Genomic DNA, 16307 nt, shown 5'->3' with positions numbered 1-16307 from the left:
GGCAAACTGTCATCATTACACTTGTTTTTTGTGTGGATTAAACAAAGGACATATAACATGTGAAATTAGTTAGCTTCAGATGTGCTGGTAGGTGGATTTTGTACATTAATACAGAGCCAGGCCGCTTTCCAGTCTTCAAACTAAGCTAAGCTAACTGGCTTCTTGCTCTATTCACCGTTGTGACCATATAGACATGAGAGTGGCATCAATTGTCTCACCAAACTCTCAAGCAATTGAAAAAGCATTTCCCAAATGTTGACCTATTCCTTAAAGGTTTAATTTGTTAGATTTAGGGAGATTTAGTGGCATAAAGCGGTAAGGAGTGCAACCAGCTGAAACTTCCCCTGAATAAAATTCCATCAGTGTTCACTGATCAGGAGGATTTCACTGGGAGACGAATTATCTGCAGAAGACTCTAACTTTCCAAAACAAATGGACCAGGTGATTTAAACTGGTAAAATCAATGAATAACACAGTTTCACATTACAAGTCAATGTTTCTCTGATGCTGTTGGCATGTCAGAGACTAGCTACTGAAGCTATTTTGTGCCCACCTACTTTCTGAACCAGATGTTTAGGTTGTTTTTTTTTACCGTGAGCAGAATTATCCACGGAGGTCTCTCCAAAACAAATGAGCTGGTGATTTAAACCAGTAAAAACACTGGATAAAACATTTTCACATTACAAATCAGTGTTTCTCTAACTTGAATTGTCACATTGGAGACGGGCAGCCCACCCACTACATGCAAATGCGTGCTCACCCTTTTTCCTCATAACTTACGATCCAGACGCTCAGGAGGATTCCACCAGGAGCTGAATTATCCACAGAGGTCTCTTCCTCACCAGAACAAATGGAGCCGGTGATTTAAACCAGTAAAAACACGGACTAAAGCAGTTTCACATTACAAATCAGTATTTTTCCAACACTGCTCATCACAGATGGGCTTCTATAATGGTGGCTGACACGAAAATGCGAATGGCCCTGTTTGGGCTACTGTAGAAACATGGCAATCTCCATCCCGCTTCCTGTGTAGTCATATAAGGCTCATTCCAAGATACCAAAAACACAGTTCTTATTTTCAGGTGATTATACACTAAAGAAACAATACATATAATCTTTTATTCCATTTCTGCTACATGATCCTACAAACTGAAGCTTTACAACATCAGTGTAGAATATCTGTTGTTATGGTAACTAAGGAGAGTGATAAGGCAAACGGAGGTCAACTTGGGACCATTTTGAGTCGGACAGTGAACTACCTGACCAGTCATTAAATGGGCGAAGGTCAGTGGGCGTGTCTTTAACAGCAGGAAATGCCAATTGGATTACAGGGTACAGTTGATTGACAGCAGATGTGCTTAACAAGGAGTGGGCTGTTAAGGGACCTGGAAATGAAAAAGGCGGCTGGGGAAAACGATGGATGACCCCGGGTTCACACACATATACACTTATACAACAAGTAAAAACTAGATTCCTGGGAGCGGAATTTAGTGATGCTAAAACTGCTCTTTAAATTTTTTTGTAACAAACTATCTCTTCTTTATTTTTCTTCTTGCCCTGCAGCTGTGTGTAGTTACAGTGTGACCCCAATAAAGTCTCCTCCTCTACCTCCTGCCCTAATAAAAGGGGTAAATAACCACCCCTCCCTCACTGTTTATTACCCCCTGGGGCAGTAAAAGGCAGCTGTCTGGCCCCCTTCAAAACGCCCGACCCACACCGGACCCCTGTAAAAAACACACATGTACACACTCCCATTCACATACCAAACTAAAAACACACATTCTGGGAACTCTTCACACATACCATCAAAGTCTCACACTGTACACGCAGATCATAAAACACGGATGAGTGTTGAATGAGTGTGGAAAGGTGGACAGACAAACTGCCTGGCGCACAAAAAACTGTGAAAACTCCTCAAAAACGTAGCACATCAAGAGGGTCTGAAGAAAGAAAGTGAACACATCATATCTGCTGCTGACATCCTGACTACATCGTTATCGCTGCAGGTTGTTGGCCTTGCAGAAAACGTAACAAGGAACAGAAGATAGCTTGGCAACAGCGGGTCAAACATACCTCACTCCTACACTCCCTGTAAGTCAAGAAATAAACAGGGGCACGCTGTAGAAAGATTAAAATAATAAGCATGCATACCAACAAAATAAAAAACACCTGTATAGAATGCACACGCCTACACAGAGCTAATGCACTTCATCCATCAGAGTTAAATGGGAATCTGATGCCCTTTTAAGATGTCTAACAAAGTAACCATAGTAGCTATCTGAATAGAAACCAAACGTTGGTGCTATTGTGTGTTAGTTTAGGTGCCCCGGGGCCACAGCTGAGTCAGGTTGCAGTTTGATAGATGACTTATGTGCAGGGAGGAGTGGAGTGTGTGTACTTGTCTGCATACTTGGGTGTATGTCACAAAAGCCAAGATGGGTGATTTGTGCTCTGGCTGAGGCAATTATTGCCACGCGGGTCAAGTGCATTGTGGGTTAGATTGTAAAGTAGACGGGGGAAAAAATGCCCGCGGGAGAGCACGATAGGGAAAAAAAGAGGCACATATCTTTGTGATAGTCTGCACACATGCACACAAATTCATAGAAAGAGCATGCGTGTGACAGTGTGATGACAGGGGAGTGTCATTAAACACCCTCGCATACTGTACTGTCTCTGTCAAAGATATTGATTTACACCCACACACACCTGCAAGCCTGCACAAAGTGATACACACGTCTAACAGTCACACGCACCGTGGCAAAGTGCACCAATCTCCTGTGGCAAATGCAATTAGACCACCCAGGAACCTTTGAGGCCTCTTGTAAAACATTGGTCAAGAATAGTACACATGAGGGCATACCACACACACGCAGACACACACACACATGAACACTTTGAATGTTTACTGGACAGAAAAGCAGAAAGAAGGCGTCATCAAAACCACACTGGCCAGCTTGAAATTCAATCTGACACACACCCACATGTTCACATACAGAAATTAGGTTTTTAAATATGACTTTAAATTATCTGAAAATTCCCATCTTTCTCTGTCAAGATTCCAAGTTAATAAGCCACAGCAGAGGCATGAGAGGGAGGGGAAGGTATTCAGTAAAGGTCATGGGAAGACGTCTGGAAATCAACAGTATATGGTTGGCACCTTGGCCCACTGAGCCGCGCAGGACACTCAAACTAACGACCTTCAAAAACTCTTCCCTTTAATGTCTGGGCATGAGAATCCTTCCATTAAGGAAAATAAAATCAAAGAGAAGTGGAGCGGAGAGACGTGGAGACACTGAGTCAGACACTAAAGGAGGGGGTGAGGTGGATGAAAGCTTCCTTCGAGCTTCCTTGTCTAATTTTATAAAATATGATTCATTCCCTTGCACACAACGGGGTCAAAGATTTATCTACGTTCTCTGCTCAGACATCTGCAGATCTACTGTCAGCTCTGTGGGGAGCATCCCAATGAGCATCATGACCCTGCTCCTCCACTAAGTGCAGGACAATGGTCCCACAGTAAACCAGAGGTAGGCTGAATGAAGTCTTTGTGGAGACGAAGAATGTAATATTAAATCTGATTACAGACTCTGACGCTGACCTCTGGATGGACTGAGGGAGATGACAGAAAGATGGAAGATATGGTTTATAGATGATAAGAGAAAGACTGTGGGAGTGTGGGAGAAGTTCAAGCAGAGAGAAGAGTTCTCTTATAAGATGAATAAGACTTTGCATTGTTATCTTCAATTACAAATACTCAACTTGGCTAAAAGACACGGGACACCCAAACACTGAAAAGAATAGAAAAGCATGGACAGAGTGCACTTTTAAAACCAGTTGGGTACAGGTGCAGACCAAAATCAGCATAAAGGAACATAATATTGGGATCTAATATAGCTGCTGTAACATAATTCAGAATAGGCTTTAAAGCTGGGGTAAGCAGTTTTATTTTAGTGTCATTGAGGAAAAACTCATATAAACTTTAAGCATATTGGAATTTTAAGTGGTCTGAGAAAAAAACAGACTTCTGCACCTCCTCTTGGCTCTGTTTTCGGGCTGTAGAAAATCTTGACTGTGATGGGAGACACAGGTCATTTCAGAGAGGGGGCATTCCTATTAGCTGTTCTAGAATTTCAGGTGCACGTCCCTTTGGTGATAGCCTGCTTTAATGGTGGAGAATCGTGCAGACAAAGTTGCTATTCCAGTATCCGCAACGATTGCCTGTGCTGCAAAACAACCCAAAGAGGAAGAGTGGACGTAAGGAGAGTCTAAAAGAGTCTGACCCAAACAAAAAAAAAAAAAAAACACTAGTCAATATCTGCAAAGCATTTCAGAGATGGAGAGAAAGGCATATAAAGTTTAGGAGTTTTAACAGTGTGACGGCAGCATTTGTGTAATATAGTAAACAAGCTAGCAGTGCTAAGAACGGATCAGAAACACTTTTTGAAAACACAAGATATCAAACAAAGGCCAGAGACTGTATCTTATTAAGTATGTGTCAGCTATAAATTCACCACTTCCAAGCAGAAGAGAGGAAAAAATATTATCTCGGAGCCTTGAGCCCAGTTCAGACCAAAGATTCGCAACGAGATGAGCTGAAACAGGAAACTATGTCCAATGCGCTAACCTGCAACGTTCTAAAATCCTGCTGGTTCAGACCAATGACAGTGTATCATCTCTATGCAACAACTCTCTGTACTTCCGTTCTGATTTCCAGCTTTTCAGGCTTGTTTTGTGGCTGAATATTATTTGTAGCTTCTTAAACATGAATGAGGGTAGTGATAGTGAGATACTGGCTACAGGTGCATTTGTAGTAGTGATGAAACGGCAAAAACTGAAACAAAATGAGCATCAGATGGACTGTATTCATAATAAATACGCAGCAATCATATAAATAACCAGCAGCAGCTAATCAGTCGATTAGAATGTGTGTGGGGGCATAAGCCCATACAACAAGCAGCAGCAGTGACCCACCGTCTGACACTGCCATTCTGTGAGACGGAAACAGAGAGCTCAGCTGGGATGAAGCACCTGCCGTCTGCAACTTGTTATCTGCGGTCATTTTGACTAAACCAGCTGACTTCACTACAAGCTGACTGGCTGTAAAAAACAGGTGACGAGCTTTATATTCTAAAACCAGTCACTGGTGATTTAACCAGCTGAGTTGCAGGTGACACCATCAGCAGACTTGAGTCAAGCACAGCCCGGCCAGTTCACTCGCTGCAACTTTTCTCTGCAACGTTCTAAAACGGTTTTGTCGCATCGCTAATCATTGGTCTGAACTGGGCTTTATGGTGGAAAGTTTCTCCTCCTCTGTTCCACTGCATCACATCTGCAGCTGTCTGTACCGAAGAGTAGCATGAAAGTCAAGGGTGCTCGCTCTGCAGCAAAATCTGGGGACCAAAACGTCCCTAGAAGTACACTGTACAGCAAACTGACTACCAAAGAAGGGGGTCTCCGACTTTCAAGGGGTAGCCCTAGAAATAGACATACAGCTAAAACAAGGATTACAATGCTGAACACAAGTAAACATAAACGCTTGACTACTATGTACAGATATTAATATATGATTTCTATCTTTATCACTTTTATAATGTTCTGTTTTTGTTGACATGTCAGAAATGTGTAAATTCAACTATATGTGTATTACCGAGGTCACAGTTATAGATGGTTTTGTGCTGGACTACATACAGTAACATTGAGGTGTTTTCTCATTATTGGTCCTTCCTATTTACATACATATACATATATGATGTTGTCATATACAACACCACCACTAACTATGACCTCAATGCGGAAACATATAATCTATGTCGGTGAAGATTCTCAGTCATGGTAATCATATGTGCTATGTCGTAGGCAGCCAGACTTGCTTGACGGATAATTTGCTTGACATATAATTTAATTGACATATAATTTAATTAATACCTCTATGATACTGGCAAAAATATTGTCATCTTTGTCTGATGTTTGCTTGATGAGGCCCTTGAAGGTCTAAACATTGCATCATTGCATTTTGAGGGCCATGCAGTATTCACCAGCAGAGTACTTCTCCTTTATCAACGCAACATTACACCCACATGTGATTATTGAGCATCTCATTCCAAAAACATGGTCGTTAGTATGCTGCTGTCACAGACTCCACTCTTCTGATTTCAGACTTCCCACAACATGTTGGGACAACAAGTTCTTCCACACAAACACTCAGAAAACCACGTCTGGGTGGACCTCGCTTGGTTGACGGGGACACTGTCATGCTGAGACATGCCCTCCCCAAACTTTTGCCAAAAATCTGGATGTACACTGTTGTCAAAAACATGATTGAAATCTTTACACAAATGCCAAATTTAGGCAGGGTGTGTTCACATATGTCGGTCATATAGTGCAGAATGTACACATGTAGCCTACGACATAGGAATTATATGCAGAGGAGAGAGTGTAGAGAGGCGCCCAGGAGGATCATCAGGCATTACAGGATGATCAACTGTCAGAGCTCCATGACTCATTCCTTTTTTTATAGGATCAGCTCACTGTCAAGGCAGACTCTCACACATCAACGCACAAAGGAACACACACGGGTAAACACAGATGCAGGCATAAGCCCATTTCACCCACAACTTGTTTTGTTAAGATAAACATGTATCTTTCACGGCTTCTGTGTGTTTGTCATGGATCAACGGATTCTTCACAAAGAAAAACCTGGAGGTGAGTGTATTCAATACGTTAAGCTTCGAGTGATCCCAGAGAGCCTCCAGGGAATCAAAGAGAAAATCTAATGAGGTTTAAGATTAACAACTTTTAAAAGAGACAGTTCAACCTAAAATCAAAAATACGTATTTTTTATATTACCTGTAGATTGCTTTGGTGTGAGTCGCTGACTGTTGGAGATATTGGTCATAGAGATATCTGCCTTCTCTTGTTGGTGCTCAAATTGCCAAAAACATTTGAAACCTCAACCGCAATATCTCTTTGTAGGAATCATGACCCGGTTACTCAAGATAATCCACAGACCTTGTTGTGAGCAGTTTCACGGAGGAACTATTTTCTTTCTACTGAACCACACCTGCCAACCAAATCACCGCACAGAAGGAAGCGTGCATTTACTGCTGGCTTGCCTGGCACCACTGAACTAGCTAATGTTACAGCTCAACTGAGAAGGACGTCATTAATGTTGACATCTTGTGCTGTCATAAGCATGAGCCTCTCGTAGATGCATGCTTCCGTCCGTGCAATGTGCAGTGATACAGTTAGCAGGTATAGCTCAGTAGAAAGACAATAGTCCCTTCATGAAACTGCTCACAACAAGGTCTGTGGATTATCTTTAGGAACCGGGTCATTATTTCTTTTTGGCGCTTTGAGCACGACAAGCTGAGTGCCATCTAGTCCTATTAAATTGGAGAGAAGGCAGACACATCTACAGCTGATATCTCCAATACTCAGCACCTTACACCAAAACAATCTAGATTGATCAATAGCACTACAGGTAAGAGGAAAAATGCTCAATTTTGATTTTAGGGTAAACTGTCCCTTTTAAAGGAAAAATAATGTCAGAAATTAGATTAAGTGGTGCTTTTTTAAACGCCTGCATCCGATTACAGCATACATGAGGTTCAGCTTATCACCCTCTCTTTCTTTTCCTATTTTTCTTCTCTCCCTTCCTCCCCCTCTCCATCTCTTTCCTCTCTTGACCAGCTGCAGACGGCAGCCAGGCCAACACATACCGCAGACCAGCATGTCATTGCTGGACACGGTGCAGCACTGGCTGAGGTGTGCTGTGGTGTCGTTTGATCGGTTGCAGAGGACTGTGATTTGGGGAAACAGGGGTGGAGTAAGCATACCTTGTAAAAAACCTACTGGCTGCAGCACACGCACGCAAACTCACACAAACACACTGACGAATGTGTGTGCATGAAGAGAAATCTGCTGCCCGCAAGTTACTGCGTAGAGAGCACTGAAATAACAAAACTGTGCACTCTTCATGGGAAGATTCATTGCACACTGACAGAAAATCATCACAATAACTGTACTGTAGGTGTAACATGTTGACACAGCTGCTGCCAAACACAGCACGAGTGACGTTACAGGAGCACCTGGTGACAGATAGAAAACAGGCTCGTCTGCTAGCACTACACTGTCACTACCGTCTAACTTATCCACAAATCACATCTACTGTACTGCGATGATGATATGTAACACACTCGTGCTATGGTCTCCGACTGCCCTCCATCTATCCATCCACACAGCCAGGCTCTATGTCTGACATTGATTTACTGATCATCCAGCAGGCAAAATATCCCATTGACATGCCAACTAATGTAGTACGCCCAGGCATTCCTTTTGCTCCTCATCCTAAACTTTTTATTGCATTTGCTTTGAAAGGGAAACTCGGCACACTGAACATTAAACGTCAGTTCAAAGTCCATTTACTGCTGCTGCCCCTGATATACCACACATGCAGCTTGGAATATGTTCTGGTGGTGTAATTCTCAAATTTAGACCAGAAAATCTTAATATAACATGGAGTAATCATCAAATATGCATCAAAGAACTAGTCGTAAACCCTAGAGTCCAATTTATCTTCAATTTCAAATATGTGTACTGATGTTTCAAATAAGTATTTGGCGAATAGCTGATACCAATGTTTTTGTTATTTATTCCCCCTTTTGTGCCAGGGGAACAAAGACATCCACATTTATTAAAAAAATAACTGAACTGTTTTAAAGTCATCAAGCCCCTCATTGAAACCTTGAAAACATTGTGTAGTTGTGGCCACTGGCTGCTAACAGCTAATGTTAACTAGCTCTCCTCCTGCCGATTTAAAAGCAGATTTTTTGTTTACAATGTAGCATATCAGGGAAATAACAGGGTGTGTCCTCTGACGCAGCGATAGTGAGTTTACTGCCTCCTTTTATCCTGAGGATGTTCCAGGGAAGATCTCTGTTTGTCCCGAACATGTTTTCTATTGTCTTCAGGACGCTGGTTGCTTCTAGCCATCTCGTCACACAACAGCGAGATCACAAAGCCCTTTTGCCGAACAGTTATTACTGTCTTCTATCTACTCAATAATTTAAAGGAGCAAAAAGCGAAATCGTTTCACCACTAGGTTTGCTGTTGAGCACTACCTGTAGACCAAAACAAAGTGTGTCATGAGCCACACCTCCCTCTACCTCTGCTCTCCACCCCCCACCCCACTCTCCTCGTCTGTGCAGCCGAGCACCGCAGTCTCTCCACGGACTATTACATCCAGACGGCCCCGGTGTTTCTTCCGCAGGCTCCACTTCACTCAGCTTCACTCAGCTGCCCCATATACCCGCTGCTTCTTCCCACATTAACCTGAATAACAAACCTCAGTGCAGTGTTCCGTTTGGATCCAAACGGAGAGCTGGGGCTAACGTTAGCTGGGAAGCTAGCGGAGGCTAATAGGCTGTGCTGGCAGCTGAGTAAAGTGGAGCCTGAGGAGGAAGCACCGGTTAGGCCCGGTTTCACTACAGGCAGATTCACTCGCCACAGGGGCAAGGAAACAAAACCTAAACAGCCAACTTAGTTTGGCTTAATTTAGCAGTTAGCGATGTCTTTCACTCACTCTTGGTCTCTGCTGTGTTTAGGTATTTCCCTGCTTTCCTGTTAGCGTTAGCACTACTCGGCTGCCACGCTAACGTTCCTACTCTTCTCCGTGAGCCCGTGAGCACGACTCCGGCTCACGCAGAAGAGTAGGAACGTTAGCGTTAGCTCCCGGAGTTAGCGCTAGAGCTACTACAGCTACTGGAGTAACTTAGAGCTGTGGAGCGCTTCTACCAGCTCTTCTAGTCACTGAGCCTCACCTCCATCTCAGCAAATATATTACATTTATTACAGGTACCATCATCATTGAAGTAGGCAGGGAAATAGCTAAACACAGCCCGCCAGGCTGCCCGTCGGGCTACATTTTACTATGCTAATTGCAAATGTTAGCTGGGCTACTGGGCTACTCACCTAACACAACCGTAACGCCTGACCCATTGCTGGGACCAAGCTCCGGACATTAACCCATGCTACGATTGTAACATTAAATTTAACTGAATCGACATAGCAACATGTGCCTAACGTTACAGTAACACTAATTACAACAGACATTTGACTCCCCCATTACACTTGGAAAATACGCGCTGCCATTGCTCACTGGCTGTAGCCTTTTAGAGGGAGGGAGGGCCTAGGGCTCCGAGAAATGATGAATTTCGCTTATTGCCCCTTTAAGTTTGTGGCCATTAGCTTCGTGCTCTGCTTTATAGCCTGTGCAAAAAGGATGTGACACAACAGTAAAACTTTGGCTGTTGCCATTGGTGAATGTCATCTTATTTGCTGATAGGCTGATGGCAGTCAACAAGGCGAATATCAGTCGATACCGATGTTCAGCCAAGACAAAGGTGCATCCCTAGTTTTCATGGGAAGACAAATAAACCCCTCCAAAACCTTGAATAAAGCAGTTACATGCTACAAATCAGTGTTTCTCCTGCGCTGTTTGGCACCTCACAGACAGGCTACTAGCCCAGAACTTCTGCTGTGTGTTCACCTATTTCATCTGATAACTGAGGATCCAGACATTCAGGAGGTTTTTACTGGGAGCCGAATTACCCACAGAGGTCTTGTCCTCTCCAAAACAAAGAGACCCAGTGATTTAAACGGACTGCTTGGGACCATATAGCAAGTTCACTCAGGGCATGATTACAAAATAAATCATCTCTGTTATGTATCAATAGATTCAGCATATGTTTATGATAACTTTGTCAGAGATACTTGAATGTCATGCATGTTTTTGTCATATCAAATGATGGTTATTATCAGAGGGATTTTGCACAGATTGTAGTTTTCAATGCAGTATTAAAAAGGCCCTATCTAGAGTAGGGCTGCCACTAACGATTATTTTCATTGTCAACTAATCTGTCGATTATTTCTTCGATTAGTCGACTAATCATTTAATCGAAAAATGTGTTAAAATGTTGAAAAATGTCGGTCTGTCTCGCCCAAACCCCAAAATTATGTCATCTAATGTCTTGTTTCATACTTACGCCAAAAGGTTTTAGTTCACTGTCACGGGAGAGTGTGTAAAGCTGCCAATATCTGAACGTAAGAAGCTGCAGTAAAAGTATTTTGGGGTACTTTTATAGTTCTTTTCTATGAAAAATGACTCAAACCGATTAGTCGACTACTAAAATAGTCACCAATTATTTTAATAGTTGATTAGTCATCGATTAGTCGACTAATCCTGGCAGCCCTAATCTAGAGCCAGTGTTTGCTTTGTCTGTTGTCTGGAAACATGGGGGTGCAACATGGTGATCTCTGTAGATGAGTACCTAAATCCTACACACTGGACCTTTAAGACTATCATTAAATAGCTAATTAATGTCAGAGTCTTTGGTGGGAATACTAGAGAGAATTATAGCTGCTGTACAACTGTATTCAATATGCACTCTCTCTGCAGGAGTAGTTTGTAAAAGCTGTAAAAATTATCTACTGTGCATTGATTTAAATTGTGTTGTTACAGCAGCATGATGCAAATTTCGATTTTATGCCTGACGTTAATGGGCTCCAGCATAACTCCCAGTGGTGTGAAACAGTCTGTGTGTGTGTGTGTGTGTGTGTGTGTGTGTTTTTGTTTTGGCTCTCACTCCAGTTCCACCTCTGTGCAGGAATCTGTGGTTGTGTACAGTGAGGTTTGGTTGCGTGTGAGCAAGCGCATCTGACTTAACATATGGCTGCCAGTCAGCATGACTCTGCTGCCAGTTGAATTACAGTAACAGCCACCTGCCAAAAAAATGCTAATGTGGGTCACTGCAAACATAGAAAATGTATATGTCTCTTGGCGACATGAGGTGAGTACTGGGACAACTGAGATCCAAGAAGAGGAAGACAGATGGAGAAAGAAGAAAATGAAGACAGAGAAGAGGAAGGCAGTAATGGCAAGGACACTGATAGAGACCAATGTCAATTAGGCAGTAACTGTAAGAGCAATGATGGAGAGACCGAGGTCAATGATCCAATAATCATTATCTTTCCCCTCTCTGGATTCATAAATCAAAAGCTAATGAAGTTCTTCTCATTCCCAGATGTGTTAGCCACTTATGAGTTTACTCTCCAAACCCATTGCACTCTCTGTCCTAGTCCAGAACAGAAATCCATCACCACATGATGAGCCTCGACCAGGAAAGCTGATTTGCAAGAGACAGAAAAAGACATTCAGCAACCTAACTACAAATGTGAGAGGAGGAATTTAGTATCATCAGCTGAGCATCATGAGTCAGAGCACTGAAAATCATGACACAAACTGGCCTTGGATGATTTCTGCAATAAGCTATAATAGGAAAAGCCCCCATTTGTGTTAAAGTACTGCAGCACACCATGAAGCTGTTCAGACAGGCTTGGAAAGTACAATAGTTGAAAGAGAGCGGCACCAAGTGGTAACAAGTGAGAACTGTTTTAACAGCAGCCAGGAGTTGCTGATTTTATCATAACTGCTCTGTTTTTTTTGCAATGACACCACAACACCAAATACCTCTTTGGCTGAATCTCAGAATCCTATTCTATTCTATCCTCAAAATCTCATACAGGTTACAGTAAACCTCGCCTTCAGATGGTACAAACACTATCAAATACATGAAATACTGCTAAATATCATCACAAACTGGTGACATAAATATGGAAAAATACCAACACCAAGGCAGACTACTGTATAAGAAGTTGATAAATCAGTAACAGTATGCTTTTTCACAGACATTGCTAGGCTATATCCAAAGGTGGATCTGAGATCCTTAAGTAAAAATAGTGATACCTTTGTGTAGAAATATTCTGTTACAAGCAAAAGTCCTGCACTCATTACATAAAGGGGAACACCACCTAAATTAAGAATTCCAGTGTGTTCTTTCCATGGCCAAGGAAAGTTCAATCAATATTTGTGAACATGAGCTACTCTTTCTCAATGTCAGAAACCAGAGAAGTAAGTCTCAAACTTGTGATGTCATCAAGTATAAAGTTTGGAGCTGCTTCATAAACAATGAGCTTTATTCTATTGTAGTGTTTTAAGATCTGAAACAGAAAATGTACCCACATACTCAAAATATTTCCCTGGGTGCTCTCAGTGTCTTTGAGAACATCTCTCCCTGGTCGTTGTCTGTGGAGCAGCTCCGGACTTTATACCCATGACATCACAATTTTCAGTTTTAGCACTCTACTTTTGGCTTTGGGAGAGAATTGTTCGTGTTAACTAATATTTTTAGACTGCCTTATACCATAGGAACAACATATATGAATTTTAAAAATGGGCATAGTTTCCCTTTCAGCAAAAGGTACAATAGTATTAGCATCAAAATATAAAGTACCAAAGGTGAAGGTGCACATTATTAACCAGAATCTGCAAAGTAACTAAATGTAGTGGAGTAAAGAGTACAATATTTCCCTCTAAGATGTAGTGGAGTATAAGTATAAAGAAAAAAAATGGAAATACTCAAGCAATGTACAAGTACCTCAAAATTGGACTTAAGTACAGTAAGAGCAAATGTACTCAGTTACTTACCACTACTGGCTGAAGCATTTTACTTTCAATAGATATGCTACAAGCACAACTGAGACAGGATCTGGGACCTCAACCTCCAAATTAATGCAATATCTGACTTGAGGAAATAAATCTCTTGGTGGCAAATATGAGCCTGTGCAACTGAGTAACGTTACACTGTATCAACTTACCAAAAGCCAGATTAGCGTAAAATTAACTGAAATACAAAATGTTTCAAATTAACATGTGGGTCAATTTAGAGGAATCACACAACATGCATGTCTCAGAGGCCTCAGAAATTGTTTGCATGTAAATCTATTCTGTGATATAGACTGTATTCTTTCCTCCAGTGTCTCAAGATGTGACAGAAATCTAAAATATCTCAAACAAAGCCAGGAAACCCCAAGAACTTCTGTTTAGAAGCTTTCATGTAACTGTCATCTTGGTCACTAGGGGTCAGAAGAGACCAACTGACAGAATGGAAGCTTTAGCTAGCCGATTAAGCCTTTAGCCAAAACTGTCTACTTACACATCCTGAAGAAACACAGTAGCAGAGTCAACGTCTTGAGGTCTTTATCGGCAACCTGGGGAATATTTCCATATGTTATAGTCTTCGTTTGGTCGGACAAGTCTTGACAAAAATACCACAAATATCCAACTTCATTCACCTGTCGCTCACCTTGCTGCTGGGAAAGTAGCACACTGTTTAAGTTAGCTAGCACCGGTCGTTGATGGCTACCAACGGAAACCGGACACCATCTGTCAATTAGGTATTTATTTAATTAGCTAGGTAAATCATATTGTTAATGCGAGCGCAACGAGAAGAAGTCAGCCTTTCTAGCAACTTATTAGGTGGGGTAAAATCAACGGCAGGTGGGTGTTAAGTCATAAAAAGCCGAGTTTTACCAATGGAAAGGGGATGAGTTGTATTTGTTTAGAACCAACGGTCAATCAAAAATGGCGCCGAATCTCTTCTTCGCTTGTCAGTAGTAACGTTACTGCAGCTAACGGAAGGAAGTTATTGTTCTACAACAGTAGTGCTTTATCACAGTTGAAATACTAGCCCATATAGCTTTCATATAATAACAAAAGTAGTTTTAATATTTATTAACTTAGCCTTTATAAGAATATACGAAAAAATAGTCATTTATTTAATATATTTATCAGCCCATGTCATTATTTTCAAATGTATGCAGATGGTGTTTTAAGTGTTATGCTTTCATTGATGTAGTGAATACTGTTTCACTGAGTTGTGGACAAATGAATGTTTTTCTGCTTGAACACAATAAAATCACTTTCATTTGTCTTAGGCCTAATATTGTATTACAGTGTCTTGTGCCACTGTGGGCATGTGGAGCAGTAACTGTAGAGGCCTGAGAGTGGCGCCCAAGAGCTTTACAAGAACATTCATTATCCATCTCTCCCATTACCCACTTTGACACTATATCATTATTAGATTCCACTTTAACTCCTTAAATCCAGGTCATAAATACATTTGAGGTGCCAGCTGACTTGTGAAATCAATGCAAGGCTCACAGATACAACATGTAGAGCAGTAAACGCATGCATGAAAGCTACTTTGCCATGCCAACAACAGTAAACACAGCGTTCTGCTTTCATCTGACAAATCTTCCTAAATGGTTGCACACCAAACTACATCTAAAATTAGGGATCAGTGGATTGATGATAATTTCAGGATGGGGTCAGAGTATTTACACAACTGGGCATTTTTATGTGGTCTATCAACACTGCTGAGGAAGGCACCCATTCATTCTCTAACTACAGTTTATACATGTCCTTTATTTGTGATTAATAGATTACCAAAAGCCTCATTATGATTGATACATGTCAAAATGTGGAAACCAGAGATATAATTATGCACAGTTTACTGCACTTCATGCTCATGCTGGGCATTGTCTGGAAAAGGTTCAGTGTTGTTGTTATTGATTATCCAAATGTTTGTGCTTTTATGTTTATAAAATTTTATATGACACATCCGTCCAAAATCTTTCAGCTGCTGGGTTGAGATCTGGTGACTGTGAAGGCTGTACCATATAATTAAGGACATTTTAGATAGAGATGTTTTATCATTTAGGGTGATTAAAATACAAGTAGCTTAAATTGTTTTTAATCTGTTAGAAATCTGTCTTTCTTGAACATCTGAATTAACATGGATAACCTGAATCTTAACAGCCCTGCCAGTATCCCAGGGCATAATTATCAGAAGCCTATTTTTTATACAAGTAATATTCATACTGGTTTAAATAAACAATTTAATTGTATTTCCCATCTTTGTTGAGCAACAGTGTTGTGTGAAAGGAATTAAAGGCCTGTCCCATATAAACGTCTGTCCCAAATATAAGCCTGTTGATTTGAGTGATTGAAGCAAATAGCCCGGGCTTTTAATTGAAGTTTTATGATAACTCGAATTAAGTCTGAGATCACTTTCTGCCCCCCTTTATAAATAGTTTATAATTATTTTTTTCATTACTGACTGATAAATCAAATTAATAATCAACTTTTGGGTTGCCAGGTTGTGGAAAATATTTTTCTTCTAGCATACTTACTTTGTCTTTTTAGCATGCACCACTGCCCAAACGATTATTTTTTCTAGAAAACGGCAACAGGGTATCTAAACTAGAATCACACTCGATGGTTTGTCAGAAAAACCCTTTATTGATTAGTTACTAAGATTATAAAATCATAAACGTGACATATAAATGTGGGTGACTGACAAACTTTTGCTCCGGGCTTATGAGAAACTGGGGAACACTGGATTTGCCAC

At 41.2% G+C, this 16307-nt stretch overlaps 1 long non-coding RNA gene across 1 annotated transcript; it reads right to left on the bottom strand.

The window, feature by feature from the left end:
- Nucleotides 1-3824: 3824 nt before the first annotated feature.
- On the bottom strand, nt 3825-14378 carry LOC117265530 (uncharacterized). The gene is made up of 3 exons (XR_004502417.2): nt 14202-14378; nt 14052-14106; nt 3825-4223 (listed from the first exon to the last, which is right to left on the bottom strand). It is a non-coding gene; the product is annotated as an uncharacterized LOC117265530 (long non-coding RNA).
- Between the last annotated feature and the right edge of the window lie 1929 nt (nt 14379-16307).

The sequence above is a fragment of the Epinephelus lanceolatus genome, chromosome 10, assembly GCF_041903045.1.
Source record: "Epinephelus lanceolatus isolate andai-2023 chromosome 10, ASM4190304v1, whole genome shotgun sequence".
In the NCBI taxonomy this organism is placed as follows: domain Eukaryota; kingdom Metazoa; phylum Chordata; class Actinopteri; order Perciformes; family Serranidae; genus Epinephelus; species Epinephelus lanceolatus.
Note: the sequence above shows the minus strand (reverse complement) of the source record. Positions and strands in the feature narration are given on the sequence as shown.